At 38.1% G+C, this 15,827-nt stretch overlaps 1 protein-coding gene and 1 long non-coding RNA gene across 3 annotated transcripts in view; one reads left to right on the top strand and one right to left on the bottom strand.

The window, feature by feature from the left end:
• The window catches only part of SORBS2 (sorbin and SH3 domain containing 2), a 117,585-nt gene that overhangs the window by 85,915 nt on the left and 15,843 nt on the right, over positions 1-15,827 (bottom strand). The window contains exon 2 of one of the 2 annotated variants that reach the window (XM_053459099.1): positions 12,239-12,374. The gene's annotated coding sequence lies outside the window, so the exon portion shown is untranslated. The remainder of the gene's footprint in view (positions 1-12,238; positions 12,375-15,827) is intronic. The other variant, XM_053459114.1, reaches the window with a different exon arrangement.
• LOC128483179 (uncharacterized) lies at positions 12,384-14,956 on the top strand. The gene is made up of 2 exons (XR_008351047.1): positions 12,384-12,658; positions 14,562-14,956. It is a non-coding gene; the product is annotated as an uncharacterized LOC128483179 (long non-coding RNA).

Raw genomic sequence — 15,827 nt, 5'->3', positions numbered from 1 at the left:
ACATATCTGAGAACGGTGGGGATCAGACCTACGAACCTACAAGATAAAGGATTCTCCTGAATGAAAGCCATTCCAGAGGGGGGCTGATTTTCCTGTGAAGATATCAAACTTCATGTGGCATGCTTTCAAATACAGCTTCCCACAGCATGTCGACACAGTTTGTATGATTCTAGTCAATTGTATGAATCGGGCATTTAATCTGAACAGCTGACCCATTACCGCCAAATAAATAAGGATTAATAGCAGACAGAGATATTTTATAAAATAACCCCAGGAAATACAAAAACGTATTCAGAACACAAAGAGTTATAAGAGCCGGAAAGGTTTGAATAGTAAAACAATGTTTATACTGTATACATGGTGTATATACGCCATGTAGCTGAGGAATGTGACTACTTGTACTGCTCTGCACTTTGTGGCTGCACAAGGAACCATATCTTCCTTAAACAAACAAAAGTCACTTGGATGGCGATACGAGCCATTTCACCTACATATCCTGCGTGACCTTGGCCATACGTTACAGATAAGCTGCATTTTCTTGCTGGGGCAGATACTTGCAAACCAGTCTGAATCTGAAAGCAGGAACTGGAATACCTCCCAACATTGCCAGTGGGCCAAGATTCTGTGGTTTGCACTTTTTAAAAAGTCTTGATTTATGAGCAGCAGGAACTACTTATGCAATTAAAGAAATTGCTTAGGAGGAAGTCAAAGTATGCCATGTTAATACACTCACAGCACAAGCATTGTCAACACTATCATACAGAACTATCGTACTACTGTGTACAGAACGTCAGATGAATTGGGCATAAATATATACAATATGTAGAGTATATATATAGTAACCTACATATAACTACACATGGGAACTTCGCAGATTAGGCTACTTTGAGTAGTAGGGGGTTCACCATGCATGGGGCAGGGCTAACAGGGAAAAGTGGGAGATGTAGGTGGGTTTGGCCACTCATTGCTCCACTGTATAGAGAAAGCAGAAACTGACCCGGAGTCCTGGGGAAGCAGGGCTTTACCTGGAGACTCTGGGACAAACCCAGGAAATCCCCAGGTATAGAAACAATAGAATTTAATGTGAATTTAATGGGGTAGGAACCATTTGGCACATCTAGTCTGTCCTTTTTTTTTCCCCTGGTGTAAAGACTCAGACCTTAATCAGCCTTTTGTCTATTCTTAGATACATCCCATGCACCTTTAAATCCTCTGTATTAGCCTCTACAACTTCTACTGGGAGGCTGTTCCACTTAGCCACAACCCTCTCAGTAAAGTAAAACATCTTTACATTACATCTCAGGCCCTGGCCCTTAAGTTTTATATTATGACCTCTAATTCTTCTCTTTTTGAAATAAACTTCCCTCCGGTACTTTGTTAAATCATTTTGAGTGCTTAAATGTTTGTATGACATCCCCTCTCTCTTAAAACAAACTATAAAAAGGACAGCTTTGTTATATTGCATTAGTGAACTATTATCATAACTATGGATCATACACGATTCCCTCAGATAAAATGATATCGTAATAAACAGCTAATTCTTGCCTAGGGCAGATCAGAGCGCCTGTTTCTAGTAATTCAGTCACATGATTTGGCACATTTATCTAGTGTTTGATGGCTCAAAGATACAACAGAGGCATGGTTGAAGCTGCAATTTTTTTCAGTTTAATTATTAACGATACAAAAAAAATAATCTTTCGACTTTAAAAGGAGAGTAAAATACTCGCTGTTTTTGATATGTCATTATTTATGACAAAAGCCAGCCCCCCCCATCCCCATATGTGCATCAATGAGCCTTGGCCACCCATGACCCTTTCACAGTTCACTGCTTTTCTTTACTTGGACCACTATTGATAGATACCGACCACTGCGCACCGGGGACACCCCACAGTTATTGAGATGCTCTGACCCAGTTTTCTAGCCATCACAATTTGGCCCTTGCCAAAGTCACTCAGATCCTTATGCTTGCCCATTTGTCCTGCTTCTACCACATCAGCTTTGAGGACGAAATGTTCACTTGGTGCCTAATATATCCCACAAACTGACTACATATATACACACACATACATATAGATGGTCTATTAACATCATTTGTTTGTCAAAAATGTTAATTCCCAATATCAACCACCTATGCTCAATGTAACACTTTTGTAACTAAATGCAGCAAAAGAAAAAAAATAATTCATCCTGTCTAATCCACAAACCTTTCCAGTTGGACAGGAGCATTTGTCGCATTTAGACATTAGATGGGAAATGAAAATGTCCCTGGTATGCATTATTAATGGAAGCCAAACACAAATGATAATTAATTCTATAATATTATACTACTGTGAAAATACAGGGGAATTATTTCATGTGCTGGCTGTGCATGATAAGGAAATCTATCGCTACTGGGTTTATAAATACAAGGAAGCATTCAATGGATTAATACTCTGTACGTAAGACATGAAAGAGAGGAAATTAGATCAATGTGCGGCCTCATTAAAGCCTTCTGCAAACACAGCTCTTTATTATTTCATGGGTTAGTGCGTGTTATTGGATTCATTTTAGACATTGTTGGCTTCCATGCATCTGCTCCACAGCCTGATGTTTCCACAGACAGACAATCTACTAAACTCAATTGGCTTCAAGAGCCGATGAGGAAATTCCGCAGATTTACCTTAAATATACAATAAAAACCAAAGGAGTCAATAAATAACAGCACTGTAGGACAAAAAAAGGGAACTAAAATACGTAACGTGGTTCTCACAGCACATTACTGTAAAATAAATGATTATAATAGATTTACGTGTTTGAAGCCAGGATTACTTATATCAATTGTGTTTTGGCCATCTAGGATGCTGTAAGAAAAAAGGACGTTTGTCTAACACGTCTATTTACGCGGAAACATATAAAAGGGGTTAGTGAATGAGAAGGAAGCTTGGGGGTTTTTACAGACCTCAGTGACAAAGGACAAATTCTTTCTGCTACGGTGATGTAGAGGAGACATTGGTTTCCAGCTCTTATCCAGAAGTATTCCTATTCCCAATAGTGATTAGAAGCATAGAAATCGGCCAAAACCATGCCATTAAGAGAAGCTTCTTAAATATTTTCATCCGTCTTCCAGCTGAGACTATTGCCCTTGAGCCAAAGAGGTCATGAATTCTCAGCTCCAGTAATTTCATATTACATATATTATATGGAAACTTGAGTGATACATTTTCCTGTTACATTGGTTAAATTTTTTTATTATATAAAAAAAGTTCTTTAGCAGCTGTACTAGCGGTTACCAAACAGTTAAAGAACGTCAGTAGGTCTTCATTTTTAAACTCTTAATAGTTTTCACTATTGTTACTGTGAATGCTCAGCCAAAATTGCAGTTGTGTAATGAAGGAGAATTAATCTGGAATATGGACAAAAATTTAACAAGGAATGCATTTGCACTGCTGACTGCACAGTGATCCAACTTAATGACTATGATTCGTGGGAAACGAATGCCTGGTGGAAAGAGTCCGGCTGCTTTTCACAATCATTTCACAGTCATTTGGTGAATACGTATGAACGCATTGTCTGAAGGCCACTGGGCAACTGAGACACTGAAAGGAGAAACATGACATGTAGCAAGGGGTTTTACACGAATTTCAGCTTGTCCAAAAATTGTACTCACAGAAAACCTGCAATTTAATGCAATCAGAAGATCTTGACATTTGTTATCAGACTTTGATAATTAAACCCCGTAATTCAAAAGGTAAAGAATAACAAGAATTCTTTAAACCCGAGGCGGGCAGTCCAGATAGCTTGAAAAAAGACTGAACTCCCTGGCTGGGCATTGTAAGCATCAGACTGCACAACAGCTGGAACGCAAGAAGTTGCATAACTCTGTTTTCGTGATGAAACATTAAGGAGGTCTCTATACAAGAAACAGTCAGCCCATGAAATTGTAAAAGCAAGGTCCATCTTTAATGTGGGACAAAGGGGGCAGCTATCATGGATCCAGACTCGCCTTAAGTTAAGGTGACAAGTGTCTCTTGGGCTCCTCAACAGCCTACACTGCTTGGAGGTGGAGGTCTATGAAACTGCAAGAACATGCCTCTTCATCAACACTTCCTTCTTACCATACCCTGATGTCAGCAGGCACACACCTGAAGGAGAACGCTTTATGGAGAGGAGTGCTCCTCACACAGGGACGACTGGGCCGTGGTCCTTGTGCGGAAACGTGCCTTGGACTCATCATTTATAAACATGGCCCTGTATAAAGCTCACTTTTTTTAAAGATGTTATTTCTGAGGACACTTTTTACCAAATGATTCTTCCCAATTAATTAAAATCTGGTATCGCTTACCTCAGCAAAATGGACTGTTACAAAAATAATCCCTGTTTATTACCATTTAATCTCCACATTTGAGTAACAACAACAACGTGTTTTAGGTCAAAGAGTATTTGACCTCTATTAATTTGGGATTTGCATACCTGAAAGTGGCAACAGTGAGAGTTACTGTTTTTTTTAAAAAAAACAGGAATATTCATTTTACTTTTAAACTAAATATAAAAAAGGTAGAAATTAATTGAAAAGAGATTAAAACATAACCATCTCCAAATAATCACCTAATATCGTATTTTGAAAACAAATGACTCAAACAAAAAGAAAAAAGGAAATCTGACTTTGATAAAATCCGACGACACTCCAGTCCTAGTTTCATTTGCAGGTGTACTTAAGTATGCATCATGCTTTTAGTATAGAGAGGCAGGGGATAACTGAACACAAAATAGATTTGGGAACTAGACCGTCCTTTTGATCATAAAAGTATAAAACAGAGAGATTCCTAATTTATAACATGCAAAAATAAATACAGACCCTGGATGAGTAGATCAAACTGTGCCTTTTAGGGAGATTTGTTATTTCTATTGGACCCAAACTATTTGCATGACATGATTTTCTGCCAACATATCATTACAAATATAACTCATTGCATGTTGTTCTTTTACTATATATATATATATTTTTTTTAATTCCAGTTAAGGGAAAATGTGTGTGTATTTCTTTCACATCCTCAACCGTGAATATTATGCAACTCTTGGCTCATCACACAGGTACTACAACAAAAGAGAGACATCAAAAGAAAATCCTGAAATGCTGGAGAGAAACTACAAGCGATTCATTTGGCTATTCTTGTGCATTGCCATTGCAAAAAGATTAAAAAAATATGGGACAATGCTTAGGTGAAGGTCTATAATTGTCTCCTAATCAAAGACATGGAAATATATTGTGCTGCCTTCTTCCTGCTGAGATTCTTCCATCGTGACAAAAGTGACTTATGGAAGACTAGATGAGAATGCTATGAATACAATGGCCTTTAACGATCTTGGGGTTATATTTGTCAAAGTTGTCACACAATTTAGAAATGCTCCCGGTGCCAGCAAATACCATTTTCAGATAAGAGGCTCATGGCAGTGTGACTGGACAGGATCATTCAGTCAAAATGGGCTGCGGAGATTATTATTAGGCTAAGTACAGCGTATTTAGAATGAACTCAAAGGCATTCAAGAGCGTTGCATTTTGCTTGTTATAAGACGTACTAGTCTGTTTTCGAGAACAGCTCTAACTAATATGGTTGATATTTCACACTGATAAGGAAAATTATATTATTGCTAAAATTCAGTCAGCTATCCGTGCAACTATCTGTCATAGAAGTATTTAAGTTATTCCTCCTCATGGTATTTTTCTATCCCATTTTGGTAGCTTTGCAAAAATAAAGGGGAGCTTAACAAAGGAAAGGTCACGCTAAACAAAAAAGGAAACTATAGACAAATATAAAAAACTGAAATGTATACTATTCAGTGAGGGCTTTATGGATAACATGCAGCCAACAAGACTTCTTTAGCTGTCAGTTGTACTATTTTCATACACTTAATCGAAAACCTTGTAATAAGCCAACTGTGTTGACAGTATATACGTTTAAGGTACATATATAAATCTAAAATCCCATACCCTTCCGTAACTAATAGATATTTCAATATGCAAAACTATTACTAAGCCATGTTAAGGAAGATGCTGAAATAGGAATATATTAGCATTTCTGCAGTGGCTTGAAGTTGCAATACCGGTATTTTATTAAGCACCTCACATCCGCCTCCAAAAACTGGAGTAAAGTCAATAATCATTAAATAACTATTAGAAAAATAAGTTGCAACTCTTATATGTTATAGAACATTCTTGCATTCGCATGTTTTCTTCTTGCGTAATCCTGTGTACGGCAGAGTTTACTGCCAACTACAGATACTCAAACATAGACCTTACTCTTGTAAAACAATTCAGTGACGTGAACAGTTTCCAAATCGCAAAGAGTTTCTCCTAATCAGTGGAATTCTGTAGCATTTAAGAATTTTCGTAAAAGATTATGTATATATTTTTTAAAAAATCTTTATTTGATTACAATTTTTATATTTTAAGTTTGTTTGAGTCCTCTCCACCCTTTTGTTTCTGTCCAAACTGTTGTGATGAACTACTTGTTATGGCCTGTTTACCCACAGTACAGCAATGGTGCTACATAAATCAATAGTAATCATAATACTTTTGTACACTAATTATAACACTACCTAAGTGCTTCAACTTCACAATGTAATTCATTTTAAAAGGTTAAAAAAGTTAAAGGTCATCATTATTTTCCCTACAAACCAGGTAGAGGTGTGCTCTTCAACATATACCAGTCCTTTATTCAGGGAGCCCAGGGTTACTTTCTTTGGCGCCCCCTCCCCACTGGCAAATAGTGCACACACTCGCACACAGACTAACATGCAAGCGCGCTATAACATGCGCGCTATAACATACACACTAACACCATACACTAACACATAATGCAGGATAACATAGCATTGTGTTACGTTGCCCTGCTGAGCGCCTGTGAGCCTGGGTGTGTTGTGCCTGCTTTAGTATGCCCTAAACAGAAGAATTCACACGTAAGTACCAGGGTAAGTCGTATTTTCTGGAAAAAAGAGACTGATAAGGTACAGGTATATTTATTAAGTCCATATGAGAACGTGTTCTGGGGAGGACGGCAGGGTTAAAATTAATAACTTAATCAAGGAAGAGAATTAGAATCCCACATTAAAACTCAAAAAGAAAGCATGTAATACTAGACACAGAGACAGAGGAAATGTCCCCTGTTGTGACAATGAGTGAGTTATTAATACATGTCGGAAATTGTACACAAAGTTGCGGCCAGGAATTCTAAATCCATACCTAAATCTAGTTTCTGTCCTAAAATGGCAATGCCGCTAGAATAACATAGCTTAAAAAATAAAATTCTAAATACTATGCATATGACCCACACAATACTATCAACAGCCAAGGCCTAGCATGTCAATTAATTACCAAAAAGTAATTTAAAGTGACCGAGTGAAGGGGTATCTTATATCTCCCCCACCTGGCTCTTTGGGGCGCCGGGCCTAGAGTGGGCCCTGGCTAAGTGTTTGCCTGAGTGCACCCACCTTAGCGATCCAAACTATGAAACAGACAAAACAGAAAAGTTAAAGCCCTAATGAAAGACAAAGATTAGAGACCTAAAACGGGATTAGAATGTTTTGAAAGTCTGAAAATCAGTTTCTGTTCACATTTATGCTCATTCTCATATAATGTCTATTGAACGTGCCTCTAGTCAAAGTAAACACTAGTAGTATTAGTAGTAGTAGTAGTAATAATAAACCCCTATCATCTGAAATATAATATAAATTAAAAAACCAAAAAGACTAGGCCTTCCCTAGTCGGATACATCCACGGTTATGGACAAGTAATGAATAGAAGATAATCTGATTCTTGTGGAATTCTCTATCCCTGCAAAAAAATGGTTGGTGGTGTCTGTGCTAATATTGTATTGTTTTTTCCCCCTGACATATAGCCATATTTCTTGTGCCAGCATTGTGATAATTCTCCAAAGGAAGTGCTGTGGAATTTCCCTAAATTGTACAATTATATTACAGAGAAACACTTAACACTCGTAAGCTTCACAAGGACGTTTCCAGGGTTGCTTTACAGGAAATGCCAACTACATTAGGTCAGTTCTAGGTTCCAGATTTGGGATAATGTATATATTTACTACTTACTGAATTCCCAAGTTGTTGTTCATACAGCAATGACTGAAAGAATAAAAACAATCATGGCACATGTTCTAACCGTTTAACTGGTAACAGAACCTTTGGCATCTGACAATCATGGCTGATTTGTTCTTCTGGAAACACGAATGCCACCCGTATCATACAATTGTGTTGTTATAAAGGGAGATATGTAATGCATACATCCAACATTCACATACTGCAACAGTTTTGCACAAACAACTGCTAAAAATACAGTGAAAGTGTCTTCATGGAAAATGTATAAAGGTTACCTTTCTTCACTTCATAGGAATATGACTATAACTGAAAGGTTGACTATCCACTAGAACTCCACAGACACCAGGACCATCAGAAGCAAGATGCTCTTCCCGGTATTCTTGGAACTACAGCTCACTCTGTCAACTGTAGATCCGTCATGGAAACAAAGTATCTTGACATTTGCTGTGTTGGGTGTAAGGCTGATTGATGAATTGGGTACATCACTTTGTTGGTGTGCCAGCAGATAACATAAACCATTTAGTACAATTACTGCCAAGGGTCTGAGAATCTTAACCCAATGTTGTACTTTGATCATTGGAGAGAGTATAATAAAAAATAATAATCAGCATAATATAGTTTACTTATATCCAGCAAAACAACAGACATATGAATATGGGCATGTTTAAAACAATCTAAAACATGAAAATGATTCTATAAAAAGGCACCAGCTGATAAGGATATAGTTTGTTCCTTTTGATTCATAACCTACTGTGCTACGTGGGCTCTCTTGTTTGCATATGCCTGCTACCTTATAGATATATTTAAGAGTATAGCACAGGGTGGCACTGTACTTATCACATAAGGGCAGTAGATTTAAAGGGACAATCCATCCATCATATGCACATTGATGCATTCGATAGCTGAGAAGTCCCCGTAAATCATCAAGGCGTTCCACTTGCTGATGGGATTCTTCAATTAGTGGCACGAAACACTGGACAATCCGCAGCTCTGGAACTGCAATTTCTCTTTTTTCCAGGCTTGAAGAATGCATATGAAAGTTCAGGGAGCTACTCTAAAATTATATTTGAACCCGAAATGGATGCAAACAATTTATGAGGTTGTAATTATGGTTTTTCCTATGACTTTAACAAAAATTACTATTCTTTGGACACAAAACTACGTTAACAGCTCTCTTATTCACACCTATCCAATTCAGTCCAGAATGTCCTTAATCTTGGCATAGTTTTAGGTTTCCCTAATTATCCTCTAATTAACTTTGTGCATCACTAGACAATGTAATGAGTATTATCCCAAAAACACTGTGACTTTGTGTCTCTCGTGGACCGAATTTGTTCAGTACTGCTCTAATGAGTCAATTTTCCAACAAGAGAAGACAATGACAGTTACCATGCCAAACTTTCAACCTAATGATCTCAGTGAAGATGCTGCGTGCCATACATTATTTCTGATTTTTGACGCAACATCTCTTTAAGCAGTGACCCTTCCAGCCACACTTCTGAGAATTCACGGGAAATAGGGTGATTTATTATTGCAATAAAGCTGCAAACGGGTATATTAGGAAGGCTTAACATGATTTCCCATATGCAGAAGTTTTCTCCAGTGGCTATGTTTTTAATATTACTCCTTTAGTCTATTTTTCACTGAAGTCACACTGCTGCTTAGATGTTAATTTAGTTAAACAATGTTTACCCTTCCTTGGGCAGAATTCCTTCTTAAAACGCAATATGTCCTCAATAACTTCACTAAAGGTTAGAAAATGTGCTATTAAAAGGCGTACGTCTTAGTTTATACTTAAGATTATTGGGATTTTATCTTGAAACGGCACAACACTAATTAGGTCTACTACTAATGTTATTCTAACGTTTCGCCATCATGAAAGAGTCAATGCACAAAGGGAATACTGGATGAACACATTGTTCTCTAAGCCGTAACCTTTTAGGGTCAGGTGAAAGCGCAATCGGAAACTCAAATTGTTATACGCGGGACAATGCTGGGGGGCAATTACAAGTTGCTGTGCTTTCTGTGGGACCTTTTATGGCAGAAACCTGCTGAAAAAAAGCACAAAACCTTTGAACAAATTACTAACAAAAGTATTTAATATTCATGCATTATATTCTGATTCCAGAGAAAGTTCAATCTGCACCACTTTAGCCTCTAAAGGATAAATATTCTCACATATATTTCCATACTTTGGAACATTAATGTTTGCTGGGAACTAAATGTAATTGAATGCATTAATCGGGACCTACCCACTGTGTTATACATGTGTCCGACTAACTTTGTGAAGCCTAGCGAGAGTGTATCACATTAGAGACGCGCAAAGAGAACCAGTCATGTATTTTTTTCCTGTTATTTTTCCCATACCTATTTGACACCACCTTTGAAAATTTCACAAAGGCATCACTGTGTCGAGAAAACTTGCACAAAATGTTACTGTTTAGAGCTCCGGGCCCAGAGGTAAACTGAAGCAAATAAAAGGCATTCCAGTTCTCCCACGAGACTCCTCTCTTGTACTTGAATATGGCCAGCTATGAATAGGTTAGATCTACCTAGCCTGACCTTCTCTGTGCCGTTGTGAGCTATTCTGCCTTCAACCAATTTGCTACTCAAAGACCTTTTAAAAGTGTCTCAAATAAAGTTGGTTAAATCAGCTCGTTTTATGGCAGCAGTGATACGATTTCGTATTGGTATGTTTGGGTTCAGACACATCCATTATTAGAATGGTTAGTTCTTCACATATCGTTTCCGCAAAAAAAGTATTCTCTTTTTTTTCCTCCAAGGATAGTCAAAAGCACCTCCTGGTTTCTATTGCATATTACTTATAAGCACTTTTTGACCAAATTAAAACAATGTTCACATTGTTATCATTTCTGTATACAGCCTTTTACAGAGGATCATTACCTTTTTAATTACTTCCTAAATACGGGGGTAAAGATTACATCCTATTATAAGAAGTCATCACATTTAGATGAAATAGGTCATTTGTATTTGCCATTCTTGGACACATTTAGCGGGGCTGTAAACTAATACACATGTTCATAAAAACAAATCCAAACACTTAGCTCCTAATTAGAACTAGAAAGCTATAATTATATGGCTTCGTATAACCTGGCTAGCAGCTCTTACACTGAGAATCCGTAGGCATCCTATGACCCTTTAAACACCGTAAGTAGAAACTACAAGGTGTGCAGTAATCTATAAAAGGAAGGCATCCCGAGTGACGCCTGGTATCTCCAGCCTCGGGAAAAGTCTCCGGTCCATAATTGTGGGTGCACTTGACATGCCTCAAGTGTTTAGTGATACCAAGTATCACCACCACTGCACCACGTATCTGTAAGATGCTGTCAATGACAGAGGGAAGAGTTCCCTGAATACTGAAGTGACCTAATTACAAACCAATGTGAATTTGAAATGAATATGGTCCTCCGGTATAGATAGAACATACTTGGAACCACACACAGTTGTTTCCATTTGTTTACGTTCTTAGTTATAGAATTACAACCAACCATAAATAATGTCACACCGAGATATGTTTACCTCTACGTCAAAACAAGATTAAAAATACAATTATTTTGGAGCGCTTAGGTTTATCAGAGGCACATCATAAACATATTTCTTTTTTATGGAAACATTGTATTTATTCATTTTTACTGATCAGCTAAAAAGGACCATGAATACTAACTTGATATTAAGCTTTATATCGACACCTAAAATGGCTTAAATAATGCGTTTTGCTAACGGCAATGCAAATTTGAACAATGTCTTATAGTGGGACACTTATTTTAACACCTTGTATGCCAGAGAAATACCCTCCTCAGCATGAAAAGGGTTAATTCAAATTAAAAGCCTACTCCCTAGCAGTCACTTTCATCAGTTAAATCACATTGTGTTGTAACGTATGGATGGTGTCTATTTCTGGAATAGAGAGCGTGATGTTATTTAAATGTGATCCCAGATTAAGCCATTTATTAACACTGCCAACACTCACTGTGTCGGAGCTTAGTGTCAATCAGCTACATGGCAAACATACAAAGCAACCTAAGAGCTCGATACAGAACATGTATGTTAATACTTATACGCAAGAAAACAGCTAGCACAGGTAATAGTTCAGCTATTAGACAAAGCATGCCACATACTCAGGTGTTTGTACCTACCGAGCAGGTGCCTTCAGACGCCAGGACAAGTGCAGCGCAGGTTAAGAGGCTGTTTTTCTGGAACACGCAGCCTGTGTTTATTTAAACTCTCAACAAGGTCTGGCAGTTTCGGTTGTGGCCAAATCCAAGTGCCTACACAGAGCAGGAAGAGAGACGCGGACAGAATTAGAGGGAGAGCAGGAATTTCAGCTGCTACTGTTCTCAGGGCATGTGAGCTATTTCCAGCAGGAGACTGTCTCCAGTCAGAGACCTCCCTTTCCTCCGCTCTCTAGGGGCTACCTATCAACATAGGCTCTCCTACTACAAGATTAACGCTGAAAGAGTAACACCGAGCAAGTATCTCAGCATCAGCTGCGTGTGCCACAAAGTGACACACTAAGCGGTTTATGACGGAAAGGTACAGGTCAAGGCAGACGGTAAGATGTCCATAGGATGTGTTTATGGTATGTTTTCATTAGAGATGTCACCACAACATAAAACCTTCCATAGAGGATTTGAGTCAAGGTGCGGCAACATTAAACACCTCCTCTGGCATTGTGGTCTGCATTTTGTATGGAAAAGCGCACAACTTTAAAGCAATGATACCTACATACAATCCAGGCAGAAGAAATCGATCTTAATTAAACAGAGCAGGTTTGCTAGTTGACTCCCAATATTGTTAACCCTTTAAGCACCAGAAGTCAAGGTAACCATTCGCCTCTTTTAGTTTTGTACCAGTTAGATTTAGACGACGAATGTAGTTTATGATAGTTTAAGCTAGGAAAAAGATAAGCTGTTTAAGGCAAATGTGCGTCACCTCATTTGGTATAACTGTGCACGTAGCTAGCTCACAAAGCTCATGTAGGAGAAGTGGGCAAAGAAAAAGGGCAGAAGGAAAGGCAAGAAAAGAAGCTGAGCCGAGAAAAGGAGACAGGGACATGGTTGTCTCATAACTGTGCAATATATATATATATTATATAAAGTATATCATGATCTTAACAAAGATCGGAGAACTCTTCCTGGTTGGCACTCAAAGGGTTAAATAGGTACATCAATACTTATAACTCACAGAAAGAGAACACATTCTGTCCTGATTTATAAACATACCGGTTTTGAATAATTAATATAGTCCTGCCCATTACTGCATTTTCATGAAAACCTTGAAGAGTACCTATTTTTATCCATCACTTATTATCATCATCACCAATACCCTTTAAAACGTGACAACCCAAGAAATTAGGTTTTTGAATGGTTCAGTTATTTAAAATACTTGGGTACAATCTGTTTCCCTGAGTAGCAATGCTGCTGTTGGGAATAATCTTAGCTGGGTTCAGAAGTACAGGGTTATGGGCAAATTATTATTATTTATTGTTTTATATAGCGCCATCAAATTCCGTAGCGCTGTACAATGGGTAGCACGTACTTATAGGATGCCAATATAATATTTTGGCCTCAACAAGTAAAGCCATGTAGTTTCACAGTGAGTTAAAAGAAGAAGAATTCTGTAGTTAATTGCCTTTAAAATGGCTTTTCAAACATATACAATTAAAAAATGCAGCTGTGAGCTGGAGATCCAAATGCGTTGGAAAATTAACATTTTCATACTAAAAGAACACTTAAAGTGGTTATATACATTCATAAGTCATAAAGATGTATATGGAACACAAAAGGTTAAGCAAATCTTTTCAAACATGGGGCATTCTGCAATGACATTATGGCACCTTTCAGACTTGTAATAGTGGACCCTTTACACTTAATCATTTTTTAATAAAATGTTATAGCTAGGCACAAATTAAATATTAATTATCTCTTTCCCCAAATATAGTGTACTGCCTCTTTGGCAAACTATGAAATGTATCTTATAAACAATCATAGTTTCCTCTGATGGTGGTCTCTGGCCTTTTACTAACTAAACCATGTGTCCCTCAATGGCAAGATGAAGGCAGGGTAGATATCATAAGACAATGGTACCAAGTGACCTAGCTTTGGGCCATCACCCAGGGTTGCGTAAAATGAAGTTCCCAGTTTGCTCACTGATAATAGATGCACAAAATCCCTTGTTGGGTTGCAAGGGAAGACAGCAATCTTTTTTAGCTGAAACCTTAAAAAATTGAAAAAAATACCGCTGTAGGGTTAAGCAGCTGCTCAGGACTCCTGTCGGTGCCTCAGAGGGCATACCTAATACAGGTGTATCGCAATAATAAATAATAATAATGCGGAAGGCGTTGGTGTCTATGGGACATTTACTTAATTGCCTGCCACAAGCCTGTTGCTGCCTAGCCTGTGGTATGTGTCAAGAAATACCTTGTATTGATCACTGATCTCCGTGTCTTCCTACAGGATCCAAACATGAACCCTCACTGCAGGTTTCTAACAGCGTAGCTGGCAATGACTTAAACACACAACATCTGCTGCTATGGTGTCACAGCTTTGCAAGGTGTCCGTCCCAATGGGAATTTCCGAGTTAACCCTTTGAGTGCATCCTACAATCCTTGCAGTGGGTAGTACAGAGCTGGTTCAACACTGTGCGTCATGTTCCTGGCTTGGAATTGTTTTACATTCCCACTTCCCAATTGCGGGAGCTTGTTAAACTGAAAGAGATCATACTTTGCATTCTTGAGGAAGTGTTTGTGAAAACTGTCTGCCTTGCTTTGTATGCTGGCTGCTAGTACTCTTGTGTTTTGGTTCCACATGTTTAAAAACAATGAAAACAAAGAGGTTTCTATTTCTATTGACATCAGCGCTTGAGATGCACTTTTCCCAACTTGTCAAGTATTTTTGGATATCTGTAACTGGAAATAATACACATTTCGTGTATGTTATTAAAATTCAAGGGCTATTAAGCTACATATTACCTTTAAATTGAATAATCCAACAGAAAATACAGGTTTTACAATAGGATTGCATATTTTCATACCTGGGAACTTCCAGGGGTAGGCTACCGGGAGCACTCAATCTTCTGGGGAGGTGGCTTCTTTTAGGGGCAGGGTTATACATGTGTAGGAGCAGGTGGCCCCAGACAGCTTTTAGTGGGGGCAATGGTGGGGAAGAAGGTAGGCATAATGTGGGCAGATTTATGTGGCTGCACAAAGCGCTTAAGAGAATGAAGAAATGGACGTATTGACTGGAAGCTTTCAATTTATGAATTGTCATTAGTAATATATTTGAAATCAAAGAGGTAACTGCAAGCAAAACCAAAGACCAAGCATCCAGTAGTACTTAACTTTCCGCAACAAAGACACGTGAGAAATTCTTTGTGGCTGTGACCTCCATAAATCTTTTCTAACTAGCAATGACAGGCAGAGGGTTCTCTGCTACACTTGAGTACAGCAATTTCTGGCATGTCACTGATCTGTTCCGCTTACTGTCTTGATGTCACCACAAGACAGGCTAAATATTGCCGTTTTACTGAACCATGTCTAACCATGTCTAAAATCTATAGAGTGTATTGTGTCAAGTTTAAAATATTTAAAGGGACCTCCCATACTACTTCATATGGATTTTGTTTTTGCTGATTTTAAACAATCCTTGGTGTAATTACATTATTTGAAATGGGGAGGGGTTCAGGCTTCTTATAAATTATTTCTCCTTCATTACATACTGTAA

Source organism: Spea bombifrons, chromosome 1 (assembly GCF_027358695.1).
Source record: "Spea bombifrons isolate aSpeBom1 chromosome 1, aSpeBom1.2.pri, whole genome shotgun sequence".
Classification (NCBI taxonomy): Eukaryota; Metazoa; Chordata; class Amphibia; order Anura; family Pelobatidae; genus Spea; species Spea bombifrons.
The sequence above is the reverse complement of the archived record's forward strand: the minus strand, read 5'-3'. Positions and strand labels throughout refer to the sequence as shown.